This window comes from Lepidochelys kempii, chromosome 3 (genome assembly GCF_965140285.1).
Source record: "Lepidochelys kempii isolate rLepKem1 chromosome 3, rLepKem1.hap1, whole genome shotgun sequence".
Taxonomy (NCBI): Eukaryota; Metazoa; Chordata; order Testudines; family Cheloniidae; genus Lepidochelys; species Lepidochelys kempii.
Window position 1 is genome coordinate 9,555,500 of NC_136382.1, and position 16,292 is coordinate 9,571,791.

At 45.5% G+C, this 16,292-nt stretch overlaps 1 protein-coding gene across 3 annotated transcripts in view; it reads left to right on the forward strand.

The window, feature by feature from the left end:
• MSRA (methionine sulfoxide reductase A) overlaps nucleotides 1-16,292 on the forward strand; it is a 450,230-nt gene that overhangs the window by 37,478 nt on the left and 396,460 nt on the right. Inside the window, exon 2 of one of the 3 annotated variants that reach the window (XM_073335660.2) lies at nucleotides 1,676-1,751. The exons of 1 other annotated variant lie outside the window; for it this stretch is intronic. The gene's annotated coding sequence lies outside the window, so the exon portion shown is untranslated. One more of the 3 variants, XM_073335662.2, reaches the window with a different exon arrangement.

Below are 16,292 nucleotides of genomic sequence, written 5' to 3' on the forward strand. Positions count from 1 at the left end.
AGAAGACTATTGCTGTGATTTTCTCAAGTAAACAAACTCCTATTGTTTATAGCTCCTAATGGAACTTGTTAAATTTTAAAAAGGATTGCAATATATGGATAAATTTTCCATTCAAATGAACTTTGAATACTCAAGTATCAGGGGGTAGCTGTGTTAGTCTGTATCCACAAAAACAACAAGGCGTCCAATGGCACCTTAAAGACTAAAAGATTTATTTGGGCATAAGCTTTCGTGGGTAAAAAACCACTGGGCTTATGCCCAAATAAATCTGTTAGTCTTTAAGGTGCCACTGGACTCCTTGTCGTTTTTGAATACTCAGTAGTTTCTCTTATGAATCCTATAACAGGAACTTAAAGTTTTAAGTTAAAAAGTTACTTTTCCCTCCCATCTTGAAATGTGTGCAGTTTGCTAAACCTCTTTGTCTTGCGGTAGACAATTGGGAACAGATTTAATTTTAATTTTCAGCTGATTCCTAAAAATGGGTCTACTGGTAAGAGCCACTAGCTTTCACAGTGAAATTTTAGAAAGTTAAAATGTGAGTGAGTGACTTGGGCACACAGGTCTTATTTTAAATCTGTATGCTCCCATTCTTGAAATCTTCCCATGAGTCTCGGTAGCAGAAAAGGAAAGCCCAAGTAGTATTTGGCACTTATTGAAAATGTACAAACACCCTCCTTCAAAAGAATCTTGATTTACTGCAGGTTGTTCATGTGTCGCATGCAGACATTTTTAGAGAACAGATTTCTTATCACTGAACAGTGAATGGCTTCCAGTACTCCACGATCGCTGAGTAGAAATGTTTATAACCATTTGAAAAGGTAAGAAACCATGAAATCTATAAGGCGATTTGGCAGATGAAGTGGTTGCTGATGCCAGGATTTGGTTGCTGATCTACAGTTTCCTGTTTTTAAATATATTAATTGATCTGCAAAGGGCATCTTTTGGAAATAAGAACTCAGACAGACTGGCACAAGCTGGAGCGCCGCCAAGGCTGCTTGGGAAGGTTGCCATGCTGAGAGTGAGAGAGAGCGAGAGCTGAGGAAAGAAAAATAAGGCAAGACTTGGCACAGCTCAGTCAAATCAGCTTCTTTTGTCTGCTTTCTCGGCTTGAGCTTCAAGAAAGAAAACCGTCCTGGGGTACAGAAAAACTCAGAAGTTTCTGGTTTTCAAACTCAGAAGGCTTTTAAGTCTGTTGGGCTATTTGGAAGTGGTGGTACATTAAATGATGTTCAGTCACCAGTGTTAAGGGAAATAAAAGCCTTTTTTAATGATGCCTTCACAATGTCTGTGCATACATATGGGAAATATGGTATCTGATTTTTGTATGTAGGATTAAATTGTAAGGGAGACAGGAGTAATTTGGAAGATTATAAAAGGAATTTCTAAATAAAAGGAATAATTTTTAATTTTTTGCAAAAAAGTTGTCATGAACATAAATCTGCTTTAAAACCAAATCTGACCTCCTTCGGAATTCATTCAGAATGGAAATTTCAGCCTTTTTCATATATGCTACAGACATTAACTTTTAAAGGAGCCTTCTTTAAGATTTCATCTGACCCAGCAGTGAAGTAAGAGTAGAGACAAAGTTGTTTTATCTTAGTGTAAAAGAAAATGTGCTCTTAAAGCAACAGCATTCATTTCTGCTGCTTCATGCTGTCCTAACTACATCTCCCAGCAATTAGTGACAACACTGAAGACCAGCAGGGCAAGCTGAAGACACCCAGACTACTCCTGAAGGGCAAGCAAGAAATGTGAGCATGGTCATTTTGTTGTTGCTCTACAACATTTTAGTGTATATTAATAAAGGATGTGCGAGATTAGTGAATTCTCTACACAAGGAAGAAATGATAAGAGATGGAGAAGAATTCACTTCTGTCAATTGAGGAATGGTTTGAGGATGATAGAGAATTGAATTTGAACTGATTACACTGGATAAGCAAACTTTGGTTTGTAGTTAAAATATTTATGTTTGATAACTTGTGAAAAAAATTTAGTCCTTTTCTTATGATCGGATTAAACAATTAATTGATGACTGAAGCCGGGATCCCTTACGATTTCAATAAATTTAAAGACTTGAAAATCATTTGTTTGTTCTCTCAAAAAGTACCTGGATTTTCAGTGAGACAGACACCTTTTTATAATTTGATAGCAACAAATACTGATATATTGCCTATTAGGCCTGGACATGGTTGGATTATACTACTTCTACTCTGACAATCAGCATTGTTTCAGAGAGTAACTGTAAACCATAGATTTTTATGGATCATCTTCATTTATAGTAAGTATTTTGCTGTCTTTAAAGAAAGATTGTTCAATCTGTAAGATTCACATATTCTGATATTCTATAAGAGTAATTTTCCCTTTTCTTTGTATATATTTTGGGGGGAAGTAAAAATCCAAAAGTCACATTCATGTGAGCACTAGACATTGCAATCTCTATGAAAGATTTTAACAGGATCTGTGCTTTTTGTTTGAAAGGTGCACTCGGGCTTGTGAATTTAAGATGCTGAAAATTAGATTTTGTATATATATAGAAGAATTTAGGTTTTTGACTAGTACATTAAAATGGTTTCATAGCAAGCTGTGTCAAGGATTTATTACACAAATGAATCTTATTAAAAGATATTAAAGATAAACAACAATTAGATGCTGGTAAAATTAAAATAAGTTTTACGGACCCCTTTTACTTTGTATATTAATGTTCTTCTAAATAAGTATTTCCATCCGTTGGTTTCTTGGGATTATAAAAATAACAACCTTGTCATTATAGATTATTAAACATGTTGTACTCAACAGATATTTATTAAAATGTGTGTCCAGCCATAGATGACAAACTGACATTCATTAGAAAGGAAATGTTTGCATGAGTTCTGTTTTGCTTGTGGTGTAGTAAGACAGTACATTGTTCATTCCTGTGCAAACAGTAACATGTGATGTGATTATGGAAACAAAGATGTCTCAGCATGTAAGTTTACAATTGGAGAAACACCTTAAGTTTAACTGTCATACATCATATACTGACCTACATTTCTCCTTGTATTTCTTAGAAATAGTATGCAGTCTCAAATATTATCCTGTTTCATCATTTATTGTATTTTAAAATGTAAACTTTTTGGTACATATCCTGTACAAGATTTTTTTTTTTAAAACCCTTCTATCAGTTTTTTCAGAGGAAGCGCTGAGTATTAGAAGAATAACCTTGTTCAACTTCTAAATGCTTATACAATTTCACAAATGGATACCTCAGGCCTTACATTATGTGGTCCTGTCACAATCCATTAAAAATATTTTTGCAAAGGTTAACGTTTATTAATAGGCGGGTTATACTTTTCAAAGTGTTTGCTGTAGTTTAGAAAAACATTATTTATCTTTATGATCTTTAGTAAATACATTTGTGTTCTCAAAACGAGATATGCACCATTGTAGCTTTCTTATGTCTACCTAAGTTTTATTTAAAAAATAAATGGGGAATTTTGTCTCATATAAAAACACTTCTCTCTAAATACTTTATATAAGTTCTTGTAAGAACAAAACACAAACAACCTGCCCTCACGTCCATAACTTGATCAGCCTAACTTACAAGCGGTACAAAGAAGGAAATGGCTGTTCTTGTAAAACTGATGGTTTTGCATGAAAATTAAAATTGTGTTAGGAGTTTGACATGCTTCATCACTTTTAGATTTTATTTTAATTCTACACTATAATTTAGAGCCTTCTGTATAATTTCACTATAGTAGTAGATATCTAAAACCTCTTATTTAATTATTAGTTGCATGACTTTTAATAACTTGATTTTAAATGAACAGCTTGTATTTAATTTGACTTTCTCAATATATATTGTATCTTGAACTGCATAATTCCTCGACGTAAAACTCTTAAGGGATGGAGGTGGGAATTAGGGTTTAAGTAGGATTTGATTTCTGTTATTAAATTACAAGCAGAGACACTCATAATATTCCATACAACATGGTCACCTGTTATACTGTAAAGGGCATGAATCTGATCTCACTTATATATACGAGTTAAACCAAGAGTAACTCCTTTGAAGTCAATGGAACTGCCCTATAGTAAAAGTGGTATGAGAGCGGAACTGGGCCATAAAGGCCTGATTCTGATTTTTTAAAATTTACATATGCATGTACCATTTCCACACTGATAAGAACATAAGAGCGGCCATACTGGGTCAGACCAAAGGTCCATGTAGCCCAGTATCCTGTCTTCTGACAGTGGCCAACGCCAGATGCCCAGAGGGAATGAACAGAACAGGTAATCATCAAGTGATCCATCTCCTGTCATCCATTCCCAGCTTCTGGAAAACAGGGGCTAGGGACACCATCCCTGCCCATCCTGGCTAATAGCCATTGATGTACCTCTCCTCCATGAACTTCTCTAGTTCTTTTTTGAACCCTGTTATAGTCTTGGCCTTCACAAAATCCTCTGCCAAAGAATTCCACATACTGACTGTGCATTGTGTGAAGAAATACTTCCTTTTGATTGTTTTAAAGTTGCTGCCTATTGATTTCATTTGGTGCCTCCTGGTTTAGGGGTGGGAAAACTATGGCCCGGGGGCCACATCCAGCTCTTCATTTTTTAAAATCCGGCCCTTGAGCTCCTGTCGGGAAGCGGAATCTGGGGCTTGCCTCTCTCTGGTGCTCCAGCTAGGGAGCAGGGTTGGGGGCTTGCTCTGCTCTGCATGTGCTGTGGCTCCGTGCGGCTCCCGGAAGCAGCGGCATGTCCTCCCGCCACCTCCTACATATAGGGGCAGACGGGGCTCCACACACTGCTCCTGCTCCAAGCACTGCCCCCGCAACTCCCAACTTTGCTGGGAACCGAGGCCAATGGGAGCTGCAGGGATGGCACCTGTGGACGGGGCAGTGTGAAGAGCCACCTGGCTGTGCCTCCATGTAGGAGCCAGAGGGCGGACGTGCCGCTGCTTCCAGGAGCTGCTTGAGGTAAGCGCCGCCCGGAGCTTGCACCCTGACCTCCTCTCGTGCCCCAACCCCCTCTCCCAGCCCTGATCGCCCTCCAAACCCCTCGGTCCCAGCCCGGAGTACCCTCCTGCACTCCCAACCTGTCATACCCAGTCCCATCTCAGAGCCCGTCCCCCCAAGCAGGAGCCCTCACCTCCCCCACCCCCTTGCCCCAGCCTGGGGCCCCCTCCTGCACCCTGAACTCCTCATTTCTGGCCCCATCCCAGAGCCTGAAGTCCCAGCCAGAGCCCTCATTCCCTCCCAAACCCCAACCCCCAATTTCTTGAGCATTCATGGCCCGCCATACAATTTCCATACGCAGGTGGGGCCCTTGGGCCAAAAAGTTTGCCCACCCCTGAGCTAGTTCTTGTGTTATGAGAAGGAGTAAATAACACTTTTTCTTCCAGTGCTTGCTCATGTCAATTCCAATCAGGTGTGTGTGTGTGTGCATGGCGGCTGGAATATTTTTCCCCGATCAGCATCTGTCGGGTCAGTCTGGGCATCCCCTGGAGTGGTGTCTTCATGACGCTCAGTATAGGGCCTTGCTGACCCTCCACCCCCTCAGTTCTTTCTTTCCGCCAGTGATGGTTAGCTGGAACTTCCCCTTGCTCTTGTCTTGACAAGCGCATTTGACAGTCTGTATATTGTTACTCATTAGTCTTTTTGTAGTTCTAGTGTTAGTTAAGTAGTTAGTAGGTACTTAGGTTTAGTTCTTAAGTTTCCTTTGGGGGGATTTCCCCCTCCAGCGCTCTCCCAACACTGGGGCATGCTGTGGTCTCCAGGCTTCAAAGCCTGTGAAGTCTGTGGAAAGACTGCGATCCTCACACTTCATGTTTGAAAAGTTTGGGGAAGAGCCATCAAAAGGATCGCTGTAGGATCTGTAGGGGGTTTTGTTCCAGGACATTAAAAGATGGGGATTGGCGCCCGAAGATCCTACTAATGGAAACTGCACTCCACTCCCAGTCTGACCCTGGGTCGGTGGACCCTGCACCGAGTACCGCCTCCTCGGTACAAAGTGCTGCGGCACCATCGGCACAGGGATTGGTGCCGCGTAAGGACTTGACCAAGGACTCTCGGCACCACCTTGGCTCCACTTGCGGCTCACATGCCGCAGGCAGGCACTGGTCTCAATCGCTGGTGCCACAGAAGAAGAAGAGGCCGCAGAGGGGTTGTTCTCCCCTGGCTAGGTCCAAGGAGCCAGCTGTTGTGAGACCTGAGTCGGGCCACACTAACTCGGCCTTATGGTCATGTCAACTCCTGTCCTTGTGGAAGGGCGGTTGAGTCCAGATCATCCTTTCTCTCTGAGGCCAAGTTGAGAGCTGCACCTCCCATCAACCCTGGAGGTGTTCGAGGCAGCCAAGGACTTGCTCCATTTCCTGGCACTGTTCTCCCCACCTAGATGGGATAGGTTGTCAGCACCAGTTGCTCCCCCGGCACTGTCAAAGGGAAAGCCCGCCATGATGCCCCGGTGGTCTCCATCCCTGGTGTGCCATGCCCCGGCACCAGAAGAGATCCAGCAGCCACATCGGTCCCCGAGCCCTCGGCATGGACTGTCAGTGCCTCGATGTACCGCTCCTTTGTGGTCCTCCTTTTCAGAGACCTCGGAGTCGGACTCCTATCGTTCTCTTAGGAGCAGGAGTAGACGGTCTAGGTCAACACGAGACCGGCAATCTTACCCGGCAGTGTGGCCCACGCAATGGCAGCCCCTGGCACAGTGGCATTTTTGGACACCTTGGGCTTTTCACCAAAGCCAAGGGCGGAGCCAAGGGTCTCATTCCAGAGTGACGTCGATGGCCTTAGCCACATTCATACCCTCTCCAGTACTGTCAGCATCGGCAGGATCGGGAGTAGGTCCATCTCTCCCTTATGCCGCCATCCCAACCGGCACAGCTACACCAGCCCCAGTGGTAGAAGCATCGACAACCTCGGCACCTTCATCCCTGGCACCGACACTCTCAGCACTGAAGGGCATGGCACCAGCTCGGGAACCGCAGGCCCCACGGGACTCCTTGGGCATGGAGAGAAGGGAGCAGGCACTCCTTATGGGCGTCTCTTCCTCTTTCTCTCCAGATGAGGCGCTGGCGGGCACTTTTGTAGCCCCAGCCCTGGAGGACAACAGGGTTCTTCAGCAATTGCTGCGGTGAGTTGCCCAGGGCCTGGGCATTCAGGCGGAGGAGGTAGTGGAGGACGCAGATCCAGTGGTGGATATCCTCACCTCCTCCGGGCCTGCACGTATTGCCTGGCCTCTCAGAAAATCCATTGCAGACACCACAAAAACTTTGTGGCAGACCACAGCCTTGTTGCTCCCTACAGCTAAGTGCAATGAAAGATGCTATTTTGTGCTGTCCAGGGGCTACGAGCACTTATATTCCCACCCTCCATCAGATTCCCTGGTTATGGATGCTACCAGCCAGCGCAAGCACCAGGGCTACCAGGGTCCCTCCCCAAAGAATTGAGAGGCGAAATGACTCAACCTTTTCGGGAGAAAGGTCTATTCCACTGGTGGCTTGCAGTTCCACATGTCTAATCAGCAATCCATTGTCAGAAGGTACTGCTATAATATGTGCGAGGCAATGGCTAAAATTGTAGAGTTGCTGCCTCAGGACTCCTGTGCTGAGTTTTTGGCCCTGGTGGAGGAGGGCAAGCTCGTTTCCCGAGCTTCACTGCAGGCCGCGCTGGACGGAGCTGATGAGGCTACTCAGGTTATGGCTATGGGGGTAACCATGAGAAGGGGCTGCCGTACAAAGTCCAGCAGACTATTCAGGACCTCCCCTTTAAGGGTTTGGATCTCTTCTCTGAAAAGACGGATAAAAGGCTACATAGCCTAAAAGACTTGAGAGCCATCCTCAAGTCGCTGGGCCTCCATACTCCTACACAGTGGAAGCACTTTAGGGCGTAACCTCCTCTGTGGTTCTACCAACTCAGAACTGATGGGATGGTTCCCGGAGGAGGAACAAGAGCGGCAGGAAGAGATTGCACCCATATTCAGGCCAGGGCTCTGGCCAATATAAGCTGTCTTTGGGCCAGAAGCAGGCCTTTTGAAGGCGTGCTTGAGGACGGCGCACTAGTGCATGGACTGGATCCAACCCGCCTTACCTTCTCGTCCTGACTATCCCCTTTCTACCCTGCTTGGTCCCGTATCACATTGCACGGTAGAAAGGGGATACTCCCTCCAATTCTTGGCCCTCCCGCCCTTGCACCCCCCTTCCCTGTCATTCTTCAGGGACCCTTCTCATGAGCAATTCTTCATACAGGAGGTGCACTCGCCCCTATCACTGAGAGCAGTGGAAGAAGTTCCTCAGAAGCTGAAGGGCAAGGGCTTCTATTTCTCGTATTTCCTAATACTGAAAGCCAAAGGCGGGCTCAGGCCCATCCTAGACCTGCGAGAGCTCAACAAGTTCATGAAGAAACTCAAGTTCCGTATCGTCTCTTCGGCCTCCATCATCCCTTCCTTGGATCCAGGGGATTGGTATGCCACCCTCGACTTGAAGGATGCGTACTTTCATACAGTGATGTACACCGCTCCACAGAAAGTACCTCAGACTTGTGGTGAGCAACAACTATTACCAGTTCATAGTCCTCCCATTCAGCCTGTCAGCAGCACCTCGTGTGTTTACTGAGTGCATAGCAGTTGTGGCCACATTCCTATGCAGCAGGAGGTACAGGTTTTCCCGTACCTCGACTATTGTCTGATCAAGGACCGCTCCAAGGCTCAAGTGGAGGCACAAGTCGACTTCATAAGAATGATGTTCAATGAACTGGGCCTTCTTCTGAACGTTGGGAAATCGACTGTGTCCCGTGTTCAGCGGATAGAGTTCATAGGGGCGGTACTGGACTCAACACAGGGCAGGGAATACCTCCCAGAAGCGATGTTTCGGGCCCTCAGCGACATCATTTGTCTCAGGCAGTTTCCCACCACCACCACAGGGAATTGCCTGAAACTTTTAGGACACATGGCCGCTTGTGCCCATGTGGTGCAAGACGCCAGGTTCAGACTCCAGCCTCTCCAATAGTGGCTAGCCTCAGTGTATTGGCTGGCTTGGGACAGTTTGGACAGGGTCATGACTCTGTCTTGCCCGGTCCTCGAATACTTCCCGTGGTGGCTCAATCTGCAGGTAGTGTGTGCAGGGGTCCCCTTTACCAGTCCTCAGCCATCCCTCTCACTAGTGATGGACGTGTCAGCCTTGGGCTGGGGAGCACATCTGGGAGACCTCAGAACACAAGGCCTCTGGTCTCAGGCGGAACTCGCTCTCCACATCAATGTCAGAGAGCTGAGAGTGGTGCGCCTGGCATGCCAGACTTTCCAAGCCCACTTGACAGGGAGATGTGTATCAGTTATGACAGACAACACCATGGCGATGTTTTATATCAACAATGGTTTGAGCATTGGCCTGCTAAACCCAGGGTTGTGAGTTCAATCCTTGAGGGGGCCATTTAGGGATCTGGGGCAAAAATTGGGGATTGGTCCTGCTTTGAGCAGGGGGTTGGACTAGATGACCTCCTGAGGTCCCTTCCAACCCTGATATTCTATTATTCTATTATTATTCCTCTCCTCTGTGCCAGGAAGCCCTTGGGCTGTGGGACTTTTGCGTAGAACACTCAATACACCTACAAGCATCGTACCTCCCTGAATTACAGAACTAGTTGGCAGGTCATTCCATGTCAATAGTGGTCCCTATGCCCAGATGTTGCAAACTACATCTTCCAATGGTGGGGCGTTCCCCAAGTAGACCTCTTCGCTACACGACGCAACAGGAAGTGCCAAATTTGCTCCTTCCTGAATCACAGCCCGGGCTTCATTGCGATGCTTTCCTCCTCCCATGGGGAGGCCATCTCCTATACACATTTCTGCCTATCCCTCTTATTCACAAGGTGCTCCTCAAGATACAGAGGGAACAAGCTTCAGTGATATTGATAGCTCCAGCCCGGCCCCACCGAGACTGGTACACATCACTCCTGGAAATGTGCGTGGAAGCCCCAGTCACCTTGCTGCTCCTCCCGGACTTAATAACTCAGGATCATGGCCTTCTCCAGCACCTGAACCTCGAGTTGTTGCACCTCACAGTTTGGAAGCTCCATGGCTGAACCTAATGGAGCTCTTCTGCTCGGACCTGGTTAAACAAGTTCTCCTTGGCAGTAGGAAACTCTCCACCAGGACTACCTACCTTGCCAAGTGGAAGAGATTTGTAATCTGGTCAGCGCAGCATCATTTGTCCCTGATGCTCGCCTCTATACCACTTATACTGGACTACCTTCTCCATCTCAAGCAGCAGGGACTGTCTGTTTTGTCAATAAGGGTTCACTTGGCCGCCGTTTCCACCTTCCATCAATGGGTGCAGAGGGCCGGTCCATCTTCGCCAATCCTGTGGTCAGCCGTTTCCTGAAAGGTCTCGATGGGCTATATCCACACGTCCAACAACCGGTCCTGACCTGGGACCTCAATCTGGTCCTTTCCAGACTGAAGGGGCCGCCTTCGAACCACTGGCAACTTGTTCCCTGTTCTACCTGTCATACAAGGCAGCATTTCTGGTAGTGATAACCTCAGCCAGGAGGTGTCTGAGCTCAAGGCCCTAACATCAGCGCCCCCCTAAACCGTGTTCTATAAGGACAAGGATCAGCTCAGGCCACATCCAGCTTTCCTCCTGAAGGTTGTCTCCCAATTTCACATCAACCGGGACATCTTCCACCCAGTGTTCTATCCTAAGTCGCACTAAAGCAGTTGGGAACAGAGGCTTCACTCATTGATGTCCGCAGAGCACTAGTCTTTTACATTGAGCGAACGAAACTGTTCTGGAAGTCCATTCAACTGTTTGTGGCTGTGGCAGACAGGATGAAAGGTCTTCCAGTCTCCTCTCAATGAATTTCATCATGGATCATGTCCTGCATCTGGGAGTGCTACAGCCTGGCAGAGGTGCCTGCCCCTCCACTCACAGCGCACTCCACCAGGGCGCAGGCTTCTTCAGCAGCATTCCTGGTGCAGGTTCCCACCCAGGAAATATGCAGAGCAGCGACATGGTCTTCAATACATACTTTTACATTGCATTATGCTATCACTTAGCAGGCCAGAGATGACGCGGCCTTTGGCAGAGCAGTGCTCCAGTCAGTGGATACCTAAGCTCCGACCCTGCCTCCAAAACTTTGGCTTGGGAGTCACCTGATTGGAATTGACATGAACAACACATCTCGAATAACAGTTACGAGAAGATGAGTAACCGTGTTTTCCTTATTTACTTTCTTCACACCAGTCATGATTTCATAGATCTCAATCATATCTCCTTCAGTTGTCTCTTTCCCAAGCTGAAAAGTTCCAGTCTTATTAAAATCTCCTCATACAGAAGCTGTTCCATACCCCTAATCATTTTATTGCCCTTTTCTGATCTCTTAGATGAATGAAAGGGAACACACTCTGTAGTGATTCATTTATGGGATTTAGACAGATACACAGAAAACTGAAAATTTCCAGTATGATCCTGGAGATTCCTTTAAAACATGATTATGTAAGAAAATAATATGAGTTATAAAACAATTTATGTACATTTTGCATGATTTTTTACCACAAAGAGCCCGCCAGTAGATACTGTAATGAAAATTACATGGATCCAGGGGAAGTGCTGAGGAGTGCCTCAACATATTCTACTTATGTGGCTGCTCCAGATTCTGCCATTGCTGAGGTCATCTCATTTTCCACTGCTAATATTTTTTTTAAATAAAGATTCTTAGTGAAAGGTTCTTTACACTTTCAATTTTTTCCTTGAGAAACTGTTTCTCCTTTTAATAGCATGCTACAGAGCAAGATGTGTCCTCTGTTTATAGCATATTTTGGGATTGCTGTCATCATTTTAATTATTCCATATAAGTTTTGCCATATATCCTTTATTCTTTCCCCAAGTTTATAAAACCATAATCTCTTCCCTAACACTTCAGGTAAAAGTCTCATCCAGTCTTCCCAAGGGGCGAGGGGCAAGCATTATGATTTTCCCCCAATTTCTTTTCAAGCTATACCATACCATCATTGGCTCTAAATCCAGTGGAATTAGCTTTTTACCTTTTGTGACAAAGTTCCTGCTCTACCTTGGTGGGTCTTGCGCTTATTGGCGGATTTGCTTGCCTTGGAGCTTCACGGCAGCCCTCAGCTTGGCCTTTTTTCTGAATTCGCAGTCCAGGTTGACTCCTCCGGTGTTTGACCAGAGTTGGGAGGATTTGGGGGGAACCCGGGCCCACCCTCTACTCCAGGTTCCAGCCCAGGCCCTGTGAAATGCAGCTGTCTAGAGTGCCTCTTGGAACAGCTGTGCGTCAACTACAACTCCCTGGGCTACTTCCCCCTGGCCTCCTCCCAACACCTTCTTTATCCTCACCATAGGATCTTCCTCCTGGTGTCTGATAATGCTTGTACACCTCAGTCCTCCAACAGTCCGCGTTCTCACTGTCAGCTCCTAGTGCCTCTTGCTCCCAGCTCCTCACACGCACACCACAAACTGAAGTGAGCTCCTTTTTAAAACCCAGGTGCCCTGATTAGCCTGCCTTAATTGATTCTAGCAGCTTCTTGATTGGCTGCAGGTGTTCTAATCAGCCTGTCTTAATTGTCTCCAGAAGGTTACTGATTGTTCTGGAACCTTCCCTGTTACCTTACCCAGGGAAAAGGGACCTACTTAGCCTGGGGCTAATATATCTGCCTTCTATTACTCTGCTATAGCCATCTGGCCCAACCCTGTCACACTTTGCTGCCAGTTCCATTAATTAGGGCCCGTGAATTAGAAGTACCAACACTCACTGCACAGAAAAGCACTAAAACAAAATATTAGGTTTTGCAGGCTATGCAGAGCTTCAGAGGTGGTGGTAATAGTCTCAGTGACAGTTTTCAGGTAACACATGAAGAAATAAGAAAAGGAGTACTTGTGGCACCTTAGAGACTAACCAATTTATCTGAGCACAAGCTTTCGTGAGTTCACGAAAGCTTATGCTCAAATAAATTGGTTAGTCTCTAAGGTGCCACAAGTACTCCTTTTCTTTTTGCGAATACAGACTAACACGGCTGTTACTCTGAAACATGAAGAAATAATATTTATTCCCAAATGGTTCATGGAAACAGGTACAGACTTTATTTATTTCTTTCCATTTTAGTAATAATCATTCATCCAGTGCTTTGGGTGCATGTACAGGGCCAGATCCTGTACAGAGCTTAAACTGGCAACACTGCATTAACTTCAGTGAAATGACATCACCTGAAGGTCTAGCCCATGGCTGGTTATCAATCCAGTAGTAAATAGTACCAATGTCTAAATCTAAAACCTCTCCATCCATTCAAAATTAAAGCTATTCCGTCACCCCTCCTCGGTATTCATCTCTTCCCTTAGGAAAACAGACATTGCAGAGTGATCTGAAGGTCAGTACATTTGGATAAGGGTGAACCAATCATATATCCTATAGAGACGAGACTGATAACATAAAGCGTCATTACAATGGGAATAAATTACATTAACCGTCACTTTGCACCCTTCTGGCAGTGTAAAGAGGGCTTAACGGAATCATAGTAAAACTGAATCTGGTCATGTATATATTTAATTACACAAGTATTTCTTTTAAACCTAAGCAGCTATGAACAAGTTGCCAAATACTGGGTATACAAGATCGATCACAGGATTATGGTAGCATTCATATTGTAGGAAAAACAGTTTTCAAAGAGAAGTACGTCTTTTTTCCTGGAGAAGACCTGAGCCAGCCAGGGATTATCTGTAAATAAGATCATTAAAATTATTTTCCCCACAACTGTATTTTGATAATTTTCCACACATGTTCTTGCTTCACTGCAGTAAGGTTTTCTCTCTTTTTGGTTGTACAGCTGGAGGAAGAGGAAAACAAAATGATAAACAGATGAGAAAGTGCTCACAGTAGTTCTTAACCGCAATGTCAGTGTATATGTATATGAATGAATAATCCTTGCATCCATTTAGTGCAGCGATTCTCAAACTGTGGGTTGGGGCTCCAAAGTGGGTCATGACCCTGTTCTAATGGGGTTGCCAGGGCTGGCGTTAGACTTGCTGGGATCTGAGGCTGAAGCCAAAAGTCCAAGCCCCACCGCACACAGGTGGAGCCGAAGCCTCAGGGCATCAGCCCCGAGTGGCGGGGCTCAGGTTACAGCCCCCACCCACCCAGGGCTGAAGCTCTCAAGTTTGGCTTTGCTTCCCCCCTCCCCGGGGGTGGGGTGGGTCTCAGGCTTTGGTTTTGGCCCCTCTCCCCAGGGCAAAGGGGCTCAGTCTTTGGTCCCCCCTTCCTGGAGTCGTCTACTAATTTTTCTTGTCAGAAGGGGGTCGCGGTGCAATTAAGTTTGAGAAACCCTGATTTAGTGAATAATCCATCTAACAAATTGATGGTGTAGTGTGAAGTCTGCATAGCATCTAGTGAAGAGGTAAATTGAAAAGTGAACAGGATGCATTATGTTCCTTTAATTCTTTCATCAGAGGTAGCTGGCCATCCCATTTGCTTAGATATAACAAAGTGCTACCAGACCTGTCCTAATCAGTAAATTCACTCCATAGTTTAGGGCTTTGAAAGTGTTAATCTTGTGGAAATCATCATAAAAATGATGTTGGATATTCCCTTTGCTCATCCATGGTCAAACTACCCTCAATATCTATAACTTTCTCCAACTTGCTGTAGCAGTTTTTCCACATTTTGTTTCATGGTTAGAATTGCAGAGTATATGTTCCCTGATTACTAAGTAAGCATCCCAGTTAATTAAGCTAATACCCTTTTCAGTTATCTTTTCCTGTCAGCTTGAAGGTGCTTTCCCTCTATGTTTACTAATCTAACTTCTCTTGTTGAAAAGGAGAACCCCCACTTGTTTCCATTTGAAAAAATTAGTGAAAAAGAAAGCTTCTTTTCCTAGGGCCTCCATACATTTCCACTTGTAGGATATGGCACTGATGGAATCAAGGTGCAGAACTGCTTTAAAAAGCTCTGTCTGCTGATTGGTGGCATCATTGTCCTACTCTATATAAGGGAGTGCCCTCCTTAAACCACCTCAGTTCGTTTGCTAGTGAGGTAGAGAGTGAACAGAACTTGCCAACTCACCTTTTTGTCCTCATCTAGCCCCTCCCTTAACCTAGCTTAAGGTTTCTTTTTAAATGTTGTATAAAATAGGTTAACTAGCCCTTTCCTTGTCCCTTATTGTGTCTATGTTGGTCCCTGAAGTCAGCAAGGGCTTTCAAGAGATTTGCCTCTTGTCTGGGAATTATACCAGAGACTGACATTCATGTCTGGTGCCTCCTGTGCTTGGAGGAAGCCTGTTTATTAAAACAAGGTACTGTTTACTTGCCTTCACTCTCCACACCAGATGGGAGAGGCTCATGTGGCTTCTTAATACCTACAGTGTGATACCCAACAGACATGTCAAGCGTACTGAGGCCAACCTCTGTGACGAGGTTCCCTGACAGAGGTCCCATGACGCATTCTGCTGCTCCAGCCTTAACTCTGCTTTCTACCATGGGCTTGAGATTGGAATCTCCTCATCTCTGTACTCTGAACGAATCCCTCACTCAGCACCGCTGGCACCAATTAAACGTAAAGTGTCACTCAAGACAATTTGGGCACTGCTTACTAAGACCTCAATAGCTTGGCACCAATGCAAGAGGTAGAAACCTCTGCACCTACTCTGCATTTGGCACTGTTGCCCTGTGCACCAATCCTGGACCTGTCATCCAGCACCAATGTCTCAGTCTCAACAGCACAAACTCCTTCGGGCAAAAGAAAAGACAAGAAGCCCATCTCGCCACAAGAGGGGCACAGGGAAAAGAAAAAGGAAGAAGCTCCATACCCCCTCATCTTTCATACATTCCAACCCATGAGGACCTTGAAGGCTCCCAGGGATGACTATCATCTCTCCTTCATGCTCCTGTAGAACCAGACATCCTGGCATTGACTAATGTTGACTCTTCACTTGTTCAAATCCCTGTAACCTCTTCTCTCTCTCCATGTCTGAGTGGGGGTCCACCATCAAAACTACTAGCCACCCCACTGCATGCTTTCCCACTGCTTGATTGTGTAGGCACCAACTTCTCTGGTTCTGATCCAGAACTGCCTCAAAGCACCTTTGACTCCTTTGGAGGTGAACATGGCGGCCCTATGACTTGGTCTTCAGACTCCAGGCCTTTTCCCACATCATAGAAGGATATCATGCATTGTTCTCTTGAACTGGTAATGTGGTCCTACAAAACTCCATGAAAGCCCTGCTGAAGGCTGTGAGAACTACCCCAACACTGACCTCAGCCCTGATCTCTGCACCAGCTGTGATACCTTTTCTGACTGTGCTGTCCCTTGGCACCG